We start from the raw sequence: 13,179 nt of genomic DNA on the forward strand, positions 1-13,179 counted from the left end.
TTGATCACTGGTAATGCCTATGTTACTTATGCTATGTGCATGACCATAGCATTGTAGACCCTTCCAATAATGCATTAAGCAACATGTCTCACATCTGTCTTGTGTTGTTTGTCCTCTCATCCACTTCCCAGGGGGAGAAACACATGTGTAGCAGAGTGTCTTGTTTTGGTGCAAGCTTGACTGTCTGCCAACACAACAGAAGTCCCGTTTACATACAAAGTCAGCCTAAGGATATGAAGTTCTCATAAAGTCAGCACCCCAGGAAATAAACCACTGGGGACAAAGAGTTTGTGGTATATGTGGAAAGGCAAAAGGACGCTTTTTATCCTGCATTTGAGGAAGTAATTGAGCAGTACGATTACATTTGTGAAAATAAGAGCCCAACCAACCTGGGTCAGAAGTGCTACAAGAAGACTCTGGGTGAGATAAGACTTCAGACAGGAGGGTAGCCTGTTACATTTAATTTCTAGAAAGCGTGTTGTAATTTTGTTTTATATGCAACTTTGATGTTTCCATCATTATCCTTACTCACTATCTTGTAAATATTAATCTTTGATAATACGTATAGGATTGATTTCAGGGCTGTGATGTTATATAGGATCTGATCCTTAGCTGAATCAAGTAGTGTGTGAGCTGTCCCATTGGGGATAGCAAAGCTGCTATTTCTGTCGGTAACCAGTGACAAGGACTGGATATCACAGGGGAAGGCTTCCAAAGGGACTGGTATCAGGGGTGACTCTAGCTTTTTTGCCGCCCCAAGCATGGCAGTCAGGCAGCCTTCAGTGGCTTGCGTGTGGGAGCTCCGCCGGTCCCGTGGCTTCGGCGTACCCACCGCCGAATTGCCACCAAATCCACGGACCTACTGCAGGCAAGCCTCCAAAGGCTGCCTGACTGCCGCCCTCGCAGGGACCGGCAGGTCGCCCCCCACAGCTTGCCGCCCCAGGCTCGCGCTTGGAGCACTGATGCCTGGAGCCACCGCTGAGTGGGATGCACCTAGTGTTTACCTGCAAAGGATAGAAAGGGTTAGCATTGCCTCAGAGGATTGTTTGGTGGCTAACAGACTGCTGGTGTTGGTTGAGCACAAACAGTTCTTCCTCTAGCTGGAGGCAGTGGGGAACAAGGTGAATCAGTTCTGGATACTCCAAGAAGCATCAGAGCCTCAAAAGCACAATCCCTCCCTGCTGTTTAGACACAGTGCAATCTTCCCTTCTTTCTAAGTCTGACCAGCTCCATGGGCTTGTGTATGGATGGCCATGGCCCCACCTCCTTTTCAGTCCCTGGCAGTGGATTGTATCCCAGGACCCATCGAAGGACACAGTCTCTGTGCTACCCTGAGTTCAGGGACTTATGTTCTCTCTAGCCCTTGCACTGAGATCACAAAGGGTGGGGGGAAACAAAGTGTCTTTGCTCATCCCCCATGCACCTATTCTATGGACAATGCAACTCCACTGAGTCTCTGGATACTAGGACGGCAGCATGGTCTCCTTGTGATTGAATGGGGGTAACGTGGGGTGAGGACCTTGAAGAGATTTGTGTGTGTGTGTGTGTGTGTGTGTCCCCACTATCAGGAAATGATGACCCCAACTTTCTTTTCAGCTTGGGGACAGAATTTTAACACAGGGCTCCCATGAGGCCATCTGAGATTCTACTGATTAAGTATGAAGAGTTCTAGCAGGGCGAGAAATAGCCAGTCCCACACTTCAAGCAAAGTTCACCTTGCATAGTTGCACTAGCTTTTCCAGGATAGGCATTGCAATAACCACTTCTTCCACGGAGAAGCCAGAATCTGGCTCTCAGAGTTTATCAATCATATAATAATTAACCTATTAAACCTAAAATAAATGCCTCGTTAACTGTGTTTAGGCCACTTCTCTGCAATTTAATTACAAAGCAAAGTTAATCAGATTTGGGAAGGCAGGAGTCTGAGCTTTTTTTCCCCCTCTACTCTAATGATAATTTCATTTAGGTTTTTTTCACTCCTTTTTCAAAGTTAATTTAGCGCTGGTAAAAAGGTACTGGAAGGACAGCATGGAGTCTGATATCCTCAATCTCTCCACAGAGCAGATTCAGCAGGAGTAGGACAAACTTCCCTCACATATTTCCACCAGTGCCACCCACAATATTCTTCAATCCTGACCTAGAAGGACCAACTATATGGGCAAAGATTTTAAAGCCAGAAGGCACCACTGTGATCTACAATATTTCCAGCTCCAGACATTCAAAAATCATGTCAGGTTCCCCAAAATCATGAGATCTTAAAAATCATGTGATTTAAAAGTATGTGCCATGTTCTTTTCCTTTCCCTTCTGGTTTTAGAACCTTTTTGTGTCACATTCAAGCTTCTTTGCAACCACAAGGGCTAGAAATGTTTTTTCTTAATGAAACTGAGAGTCTCTCCTAATCACGTACCTCCAAATGTATCCAGTATGTGATAAAGTTGATGTGATTAAAGGCTGGAGTTTTAAGAGAAAAAAAAAACATCCAATACCGTGATAAAACCGTGAGAGTTGGCAATGCTATAAATCTACTCGGTTCTCCTTCCATAGCACAGGCAGTGGATTTTAGCCCAGTAATCCTTGCACCATGCACAATGACTTGTGGTTGACCAAGTCCTCCATGAGTGAGGGTATCATCCAGTCATCATGGATTCTAATTCTGAGGTCTCACCTTCCCCCCTCACTCCCCAACATTGTAGTGCTCGAGTCCTGCCAGAATGATTCAGAATATTCTTCCTGCATTTCATTTTAGGCCAGGGGATCTCAAAATTCATAGCATCACAACCCCCTTCTGACAACAAAAATTACTACACGACCTCTGCAGGGGGGATTGAAGCCTGCGCCCGCCTGATTCCCACTGCCCTGTTTGGCGGACCCAAAGCCTGAGCCCCACTGTCTTGGGAAGGGAGGGGGTCAAAGATGATGCCCAAGAGCTTCAGCCCCAGTCAGGGGACCTGTAACTTGAGCCTCACCCTCAAGGAAGTCTACTCCAGCTCTGGCAACCCCATTAAAATGGGTTCCCAACCCACAGGTTGACAACCGCTGTTTGAGGAGATGGAACAGCATTTTGGCACTTCTGCCACTCCTGGGCCAGACAGCTCCTTTCCCTTCTGACTGCAGAGAATCCTCCCAGCTGGCAGGTGCTGGTGCCAGGGCTGGGCGGGGCTTGGTGGCAGGTCAGCAGAGAGCACCAGGGATGCTTCAGTCAAGACTGAGTGGGGAAGTGCAGAGCCCCGAGCCAGGCAGTAAAGGGAGCCTAGTAGTGGGGATGCCTGCACAGTGAAATGTCTTGTGGGAAACAGGAGCAAGAGCACAAGTAGTGTGGAGGTGGGAACTGGACAGGTTCTGCAGATTCATCCCCTGCTCGCTGAAGTTTTCTCCATTTTTTCTCATCTTCCCCCCAGCTCTCCCGACTCCCCCCAGGACTTCCCAATGCCCTGTATTCTGTCACTTCCTGTTTTAGAACTCCAGCATCACCTTCCCCTGACCTTATTCACACTGGTGCATGCCAGAGGAGAATCAGATTCTTCAGTACCTCTCCATCCTTCCCCCCTCTGCTGGCACTGGTTGTGGGAATGCCTGCTGAGATAAGACATATCAGACTTTAAGACTAAGCTTCATAAGTTTATGGAGGGGATGTATGATGGGATAGCTTAATTTTGGCAATTAATTTGGCAATTGATCTTTAAATATCAGCAGGTAAGTATGCCCAGTGGTCTATGATGGGATGTTAGATGGGGTGGGATCTGAGTTATTACAGAGAATTCTTTCCTGGGTGCTAGCTGGTGAGTCTTTGGCACATGCTCAGGGTTTAACTGATCACCATATATGGGATCAGGAAGGAATTTTCCTCCAGGGCAGATTGGCAGAGGCCCTGGAGGTTTTTTGCTTTCCTCTGCAGCGTGGGGCACAGGTCTCTTGCTGGAGGATTCCCTGCAGCTTGAGGTCTTCAAACCACAATTTTAGGACTTCAATAACTCAGACATAGGTTAGGAGTTTGTTACAGGAGCGGGTGGGTGAGATTCTGCGGCCTGCATTGTGCAGGAGGTCAGACTAGATTATCATAATAGTTCCTTCTGACCTTAAAGTCTATGAGATGCTGTTTTCACACCTTGGACATCTGCCCACGGAAAGGAAAGCTCAGACCCTCCCTTCATGTTACAGATGCTGCTGAACTCCAGTGCACTTTTTAAAGGTGATGTTTCCCGAGCACAGTGTATTTGCCTGTTGTCCCGTTCCCCCCCTTTCTCCAAATGCCTTGAATTTGTGCTAACTTTAACAGGCTGCTTCACAACTGCTTTGATCAAACCAAATACTTTCAGGTTCCTGGTTCGTGAACAAACAAGAGGCAAATAAAGCTTCACAAAGCTTTCAAACAAATACACCCACAGATGTGCATTTCCCATTCTCCCCAGTGCATAGTGTGTGAAGGTGAGAAAACATCTCTTTCAAGTTGGCCCACATGAGGCTTTTATTCTTCCTATTTAAGGGATCTAAACACAGAAGAAAAAAAATCTAGCACTGGGGCGGGGGAAGGTACACTTTGGAAATAGTCTCTGAAAGGCCCTTAAAATGATATAAGAAGTTCCCATCTCAGACAAGTTGCTTTTAACACAAAGATACAACAAAGTCATTGCTGCCTTTAATCACATCAACTTTATGACATACTGGAGAGGTTTGTTCAGTCTATATTGTAACACCTGGCACCTATTTAGCTAATGGATAACCTATCCACATCCACGCTAAGATCCTTCACATCCAAAGCTTTCCCAGTAACAGTGGCAACAGGTGTGCATCTTTATAGTTCCTCTGAACACCATGGATGAAAAGAAAAGGGAAAAAAGGACAGCATTTTGGAGGCTGTACAGCAGAGACTTCATCTTAATGCTACATACCTGGATCCTAGATAATGCACAAATTACAGATACAAAAGACCTACAGGGATATTCTTTTTAAGTAAAGCTTTTTTATTATGATATCATGGTAGGGGTCTATTTCAGACCACCAAAACAAGAAGAGGTGGATGAGTCTTTTTTGAAAAAAAAAAACCTAACCAAATCCAAAGCATAGGACTTAGTGGTGATGGGGGACTTCAACTACTCAGACAACAGTTGGGAAAATAATTCAGCAGGTCAGATTATCCAACAAATTCTTGGAATGTATTGGAGATATTTCTTCTTATTTCAGAAGGTGGAGAAAGCTACTGGGGAGAGGCTGTTCTTAATTTGATTTTAACAAATAAGGAGGAACTGGTTGAGAATTTGAAAGTGGAAGGCAGCTTAGGTGAAAGTGGCGATTAAATGGTAGAGTTCGTGATTCTAAGGAATGGTAGGAGGGAAAACAGAACAACAAAGATAATGGATTTCCAGAAGGCAGACTTTAGCAAACTCATGGAATTGGTAGGTAAGATCCCAGGGGAAGAAAGTCTAAAGTGAAGAACAGTTCAAGAGAGCTGGCAGTTTTTCAAAGAGACATTATTAAGGGCACAAATCTAAATTATCCCACTGTGTAGGAAAAATAGGAAGTATGGCAAGAGACTTCCCTGGTTTAACCAGGAGATCTTCAATGACCTGAAACTCAAAAAAGATTCCTACAAAAAGTGGAAACTAGGTCAAATTACAAAGAATGAATATACAAATAACGCAAATATGTTGGGACAAAATTAGAAAGGCAAAGTAATAAAAAAAGAGATTAAACTAGATAGAGACATAAAAGGTAACAAGAAAACATTCTACAGATATGTTAGGAACAAGAGGAAGTTCAAGGACAGGGTAGGCCTGTTACTCAATGGGGGGGGGGGGAACAGAAAATGTAGGAATAGCAGAAGTTAAATGCCTTTTTTGTTTTTGTTTTCACCAAAAAAGTTGGTAGTGATTTGACATTTAACATAGTGAAGTTCAGTAAAAAATGAGGTAGGATCAGAAGCTAAAATAAGGAGGGGACAAGTTAAAAATTATTAGGTAAGTTAGATGTCTTCAAATCACCGGGGCCAGATGAAATACATGCTAGGATACTCCGGGAGCTGACGGAGAAGATCTGAGCCATTAGTGATTATTTTCAAAAAGTCATGGAAGATGAGAGAGATTCCAGAGGTCTCGAAAAGGGAAAATATAGTGCCCATCTATAAAAAGGGAAATAAGGACAACCCAGGGAATTATAGACCAGTCAGCTTAACTTCAGTATCCGGAAAGATTACAGAGCAAATAATTAAACAATGAATTGTTAAATAGCTACAAGATAATACGGAGATAAGTAATACTCAGCATGGATTTGTCAAGATGAAATTGTGTCAAACCAACCTATTAGCTTTCCTGAGACAGGGTGATAAACATTGTCATGGGGGGAAGTGGTAGATGTGGTACATCTTGGATTTAGTAAGGCTTTTGATAGTGTCTCAGATGACCTTCTCATAAACAAGCTAGGTAAATACAACCTAGGTGGAGCTACTATAAGGTGGGGGCATAACTCTTTGAAAAACCATTCCCAGAGAGTAGTTATTAGTGGTTCATGTCAAACTGGAGGACATATCCAGTGGGGTCCCACAGGGATCAATTCTTTGTCCGGCTCTGTTCAATATCTTCATCAATAATTTAGATAATGACAGAGAGTACAATTGTAAAGTCTGTGGTCAATACCAAGATCAGAAGGATTGCAAGTACTTTGGAGGATAGGATTAAAAGTCAAAATGATCTGGACAAACTGGAGGAATGGTCTGAAGAAAATAAGATGAAATTCAATAAAGGCAAATGCAAAGTACAATCACTTGCACACATATAAAATGGGAAATGACTGTCTAGGAGTACTGCAGAAAGGGATCTGGGAGTCACAGTGGATCACAAGCTAAATATGAGTCAACTCTTGTAACACTGTTTCAAAAAAAGCAAACATAATTCCAGGATGTATTAGCAAGAGTATTATAAGGAAGACAGGAAAAGTACAGTAATTCTTTCACTACACTAGACATTGATTAGACCTCAGCTGGAGTATTGTGTCCTGTTCTGGGCACCACATTTCAAGAAAGATGTGGACCAAATGGAGAAAGTCAGAGAAGAGCAACAAAAATGATTGAAGGTCTCAAAAATATGACATATGAGGGAAGATTGAAAAAAAATGGGTTTGTTTAGTCTGGAGATGAGAACATTGAGGAGAGACATGATAATTTTTTTCTACTCCTTGTAACAGCCTTCTATGTACTTGAAAATTGTTCTCATTAACCTCTGAGGATAGGACAGGAAGCAACAGGCTTAAATTGCAGCAAGGGCAGTTTAGGTTGGACATTAGGAAAAACTTCCTAACTGTCAGGGTATTTAAGCACTGGAATAAATTGCCTAGGGAGGTTGTGGAATCTCCATCATTGGAGATTTTAAAGAGCAGGTTAGAGAAACACCTGCCAGGGATGGTCTATATAATACTTAGTCCTGCCATGAGTGCAGGGAACTGGAGTAGATGATCTCTCAAGTGTCCTTCTGGTCCTACATTTCTGTGATTATATATTGAAATTAGTGAAGACAGGAATATAATAGGTAAAATGAACACACGTCTGGATATAAGCAAAGGATTGGGTCCTATCTTAGCGCACCTCCTCCTAATGGAGCAGGTTTTGCTCTTGCTGAGCCAGCTCACTCCCTGGGGTAATGCTCTCAGCGCTTTCTCACAGAATCCAGGAGAGCTGTTTTCAGTAGGGTTAGATGTTTTAGTTTAAGCCTTCTTAACAAAACTAATCAAAACCTCAGTCTTTTCCTTCAAAAGTCTATGCAAGCCAAGTAATCTCTTCCCCAAATCTGTCCCTCACAGCAGGAAATCCAGAAACCCCAAATATCCTGGCTCTTACCTCGGAGCTGCAGTAATAAAGGTCTTCATACAATCTCCCTTCTGTCCACTTGGTTTCTGGTGTAATTTCTCTGTGCTGTAGCTTCCAGTAGCAATCCAATAGGAGCATGGCTCTAGGCCCCTTCCACTTTCTGGAAGTTGTTGTAGTTAGAGTGTCCCCCTTCTTTCCCCTGCAATTTCCCTACTACCCTATTTTATAAAAATCAGCTTATGCAGGTCCAACTCTTTTCTCTGGTGCAGGGGATGGAGCTAATCAACCAATTAATCAGCCAGCCAGCTGCAGTATTTATTCCAGATTATTGTATCTATATTGTTGTAGCCATGTTGATCCCAGGATATTACAGACACTAGGTGGGTGTAGCAATGTCTCTGATAAATAGTTTGATGAAAAATTGTTCTTGGCAACTTTTTATTTATATTTTCTTTTAAACACTAGGATTTTGGCTGAAAATTTGATTTGGTTCCATCCAATGAAAAATCCCTTTTTTTAAACGATTTTTAGTTGCAGAAAGAATTTTGCCCTGAAAACTCCTGATTAAAAAAGGGAAGCATTTTGTCAAACAAGTTTTTGGATGTAAAAAAAATGATTTTTTCAAAAAAGACATTTACTTGGAAAATCAATTTTTAGGAGAAAATGATTCAGTCCCTTTTTTTGATGAGGCTTATTATAAAAAACATAGTTCTTTTCATTAAAAATGCTTTTCCAAAGAGAAATAATATTGTTGAAAAGGGAAAAAAGTCAACTTTTGGCAGGAAAAATAATCTTTTTTGTTTGAAAAACTGATTTTCTGTGCCAAAAGAGTTTTTTGACCTTTTTGATAACAAAAAATATAGTTCTGGTTTTCTTCAAATGAAAAATCTTTTTTTCCAAGCTTTCTATTTGCACAATGATTTCTTTTAAGAAAAAAAATATTTTGATGAAATATTATTTTTCTTTGGAATAGTTTGATGAAATGGGACAAACAAATGGAATTTCCTGCAAAACAGGAATTCCTAAATTTATTTTGAAAAAGCCAAAATGACATTTTGTTTTGACTCCTAGAACTTCCAGGCACCTGGCTCCCTTTCAGCCCACTAGGTGAGCAAGCTGTCAGGAAAACAGGCAGGTTTCAAGGTTTGGTCCGAATTTCACTGAAATCAGCATGTTCCTGCAGAATGTTTTCATTGCGATAAAATGGCATTTTCTGTTGGAAAAAGGTTCCATTTGCACATTGCCAACCATCTCCTCTCCCTATGTGGTTGTACAGCATAATGAGGAGATGTTGACTGGGGCCTCTTGACCTGATTACAGTGCAAATAACTATAGCATTAGCCTGTGCTGGATTTGAACCAGCCATCTACATTTGAAATGCTCTGTAGTGCAGTCATAATTTCTGGAAACCCCCATTTACTTCAGGAAGCCATTCACGGTGTTGTGCCTAAATAAAATGCTTGATATGGGATAACCCTTCCCTGAGGACTGCTCCTTGACCCATTGGGAAGATTTGTGTGTTCCAGTGACCCAAATCATCTATTCCTGGTAGGGTTGTCAAAGCCAGATAGGTCAAAAGGTAGGACACAGATGAAAAGCAGCCCACTGGCCCTCAAGGTTGGGGATTGAGTGTAATAGGCTAGCAACCTATGATCATAAAACTTTAGGCCAGAGAGACACAACAAGGTAACCATTCTAGCAAACAGCCATGGGTCAGCCTGCAGCAAGCCAATGTCCTGGCAACTTAATGAGCGTGGCTGACTCTGATAGAAGCTGCTTGATTGACTCCGCCACCTCACTGGCTGGGGAAGTCATCAGGCTGCTATGTAAAGTCAGCAGCTGCACCATCCAGTGGTTGTTACTGTATTCCTAGCCTGTAGCCACACTTGGTCCTATCCTAGCCTCTGCTGTCTCTAGCCTTGTTCTAGCCCCTATCTTCTTCCTGATTTCCGATTCCTGGCTTAGACCCTCAGCTCTGCCTTCTGACTACAACTCTGGTTAACACTTCAGTTTGGGCTTTGGTTTCTGCCATTGGCTATGACCCTTGACTTTGCTCATGGACTGTCCTGTCTGGACTCATCTCTAACTGGTAGGCCAGACTTTTGCTTCAACCATTAGGCAAGACTAACCATGACTCAGTCATTGACACAAAAAGCATGAAAGCCAGGCATAGTGGAGCCTTGCTCATGCCTCGAGTGATATCTGACAGAGTGGGAAGGACTCACATTCATGTATGGGGAAAAGCAGTTAACTCTTCGTATATTCTTTAGATGTTCCCAACAACAATAGTGTTGAAAGCAAAGATTGTGTAGGAAATTAATCCTTTTTTTTTAATGAAAAGAAGGGTCAATGAACCAAGTTTGGAGGTGAAACTAAGGAAGACTTTGACCTTATTCCAGCTTCCTCAGCATATTGGCTATACCAACTTTGGAGTGGATGCTTTGCCCCTCTTCATTCCTTTTGTGCCACTCAGGCAGTGTAAAGGGAGAAGAGATACAGGCCACAACTAGCTTTCTGGGGCTACCCAGACAGACTCCCCACCAGGCACAAAGCCAGCAGAACCAGCTCCTATTCCTTCTCCCATCAGTCTTTGGCACATGGGCTGTGGTGGAGGCAAGCTAGGCTATCCTTAGTTGATGCATTGAGACTGTTGTCAGCTGGCACAAATTAAAGTGGTTTAGGGGATGCTCTAACCTTTGCCTACAGCAGCTATTGGGCAAGAATCAGAGAACTGTAACTAGGTGCTTGGTGCACTCCCTCCATCCCCTGACGTGCCCAGTGCTGGGTGTTGTTAGTTCTATCCAATGTGTGCCAGTTTACACATCATCTCTGAGTATGGCCCAATATTTCCTATTTCCAGACAATTCTTTTCCCTTCTCCTCCTGTCATAACCTGGCTAAGAACAGGTAACCAAACCTACCAGCAAATATCTGCCTCTCACCCTCCCACCCCTCCCGAAAATGTTGTGGTTCAGCTGCCTACATTAGATTGGAATGAAGACTTGCTTGATAACATTCAGCATCCTACTTGGCCATATGGAAAGAAAGCCATCTCGAGAGAACACAATGTGATAATGACTCACCAGCTGGTGCACCCCTTCATGGGATGGTTTGGTGTAGCGGGGTCTCCTCTTTAAGCACCTTCCCTGCCAACAGCTGCTTTGGGCCTACTCCTTCTCATGACTTGGCCCTCCACTCAGGTCACTTGCAGTCCCCTCCCTTCTGGGGTAAGCCAAGTTGTGTACAGCTATAGTCCAGTGGCTTCACACCAGGTCTTCAGCCCAATTTCAGACTTACGAGTCCTTTGCAATCCTTGTCATTGCTGGGCCTTCCCTTTGCTCTGGGTTCTAGCCCAGAGACCCTGTAATAAACAGCTAAGGAGCTACCACTTCCTCCCTGGGATACTTCCTAACCTGGACTGTCTCTGGGCCTTTCCACCAGCCTCTTCTCAGGCTCACTCTTCTGCAGATTCCAAAAGGAAATATATCATAGTCCTATAGAACGAAGTACCTATGAAAGTCTGGTTCCAGATCTACCTCCCACTAGGGAGCCTCTGGCATCTGGTTCTCTTTCTGGCTCCTGCCAGGACTTCTTTCAAAGGGATAGAACAAGAGATTCCCTCCATTTCAGTTAGCCCATGACTGAGCTGAGCTTTTCCCCTTTCAGTCCCTCCCTCCAGACTCGAGACTTCTCACAACTGAAGCAGGACAGGGCTAACTGAGCCCACAGGCTCTCCTTAACTCCTTCCTGCCCAATGCAGGGTGTGTACACCCCATCATACACATAAAGCTTGTGTGATGACCACCACCTCAGATGATTCCCGGGGTAAAAACAGGCTCCTCTAGATCTAAAACACTGGTTACTACTGCTTAAGCTAAAGAAGCAGCCACTGATACCAACCTCTGTAACATACTCACGTGATCTTTGCACTCAAAGGCATGAATAATGCACACTGACCAATGGGTTACACTAGCAGATTTCACAACGTGAGGCTAGCGCATGTGAACCAGAAAGTGAAAAAAATTACCAAGAAAAAGTGAAACTCACTCATTGCATTGTCAGTTTTAGATAAAATAGGACCTGTTTTCCAAAGTCTTTATGTTCTCTTTATCTAAGATTCCATTAGTTAACACAGGGAAACTATTTACGTTTTCTAAAAATATATTGGGCCAGAACCTCAAAAATCAGGATAACTCAACTTAGGCCAATGAGATACCACTGACTTACCCCCATTGAGGATTTACCATTTATATTTAACCAACGAAAACATTGTTGCTTTATTTCCATATTCGAAGAAAAATATAATATACTGATGCAATCTTCTCTACGTTTCTCTCCTGAGAACAAACACAGTTGAAATAATGATCTTTACGATTTTCAGGGCTCACAAGCCTGAGTCTAGCAGTTTGTACTGTTGTGTCCCAGGATACCCGGAGCTCCTTAGCAGACTCAGTAGTAAGGTATATAACTAGGAGCTTTATTGATCATGTCTGGCTTGCCTGAGCATTCACAAAACATTAACTAAACTCTCATAGATCTGTTCCAAAACACACTGGACTCATTGAAAAACCTTGAATGGATTTCTGGAGAAGAGTTTCTTTGGTTGCTGTGAAGTCTTGCTCAGGAGCCTGGAGGAGATGTTCCCAGGAGAAAATTATAGGAATATCCTATTATAAAGGTTTCCCAACACTTCCCATTATAAGACCACGCATTCAGTTGCTTATACCGTTGCCCAGCGTAAACAATTCAGGCTGAAATTTTCTGCTGCAGGCTGAAATATTTTTAGGACACTTCAGCCAAAATGGTTCTGCTGTTTCTGAGAATGAGGCAAGGCATAAACACATTGTTTTGTCCATGTTAAAAAATTATGAAGATTTCTTTTTGAAAGCTTTAATGCTCCCATGTTTTGGAGCAGGAGCTTAAAATTTGGCAGGAGAGTGCCTTTTTGGCCACGGATGTGTCTTTTGCTGTCTGCCTGAAAACCTGCTCAAATTTGGCCAAGTTATGAGCCTCTGAAACATCATCGTCGCACACATTCAGTAGAGACTTCTTAGATTTTAGCAGCTAAATTCCCTGAAGATTCTGTCCACACTGAGCATGCTCCATCCCAGAGCTGACCTTTACTTCTCCTGAAATTGCCACTCTGGGCTGATGCAGGGTCCAGGTCTGGGCACTTGAACTGAGAGTAGAGAGATTGTTTCCTCAATTAGCTCTCTGCTGAGTCCAAGTGATGTAGAGAAGGAAGCTGCCTAATTCAGAAGCAGAGCAGGCAAGAGCCAGACTGGGGATGGGGAGTAGATTGGAACATGAAGAGACTGGGACTGGCTGGGCAAGAAGACTCAGACTGAAAAGGAGTGGGGCAGGGGAAGGAAGGGAAGCAAGA

Source organism: Gopherus evgoodei, chromosome 6 (assembly GCF_007399415.2).
Source record: "Gopherus evgoodei ecotype Sinaloan lineage chromosome 6, rGopEvg1_v1.p, whole genome shotgun sequence".
Taxonomy (NCBI): Eukaryota; Metazoa; Chordata; order Testudines; family Testudinidae; genus Gopherus; species Gopherus evgoodei.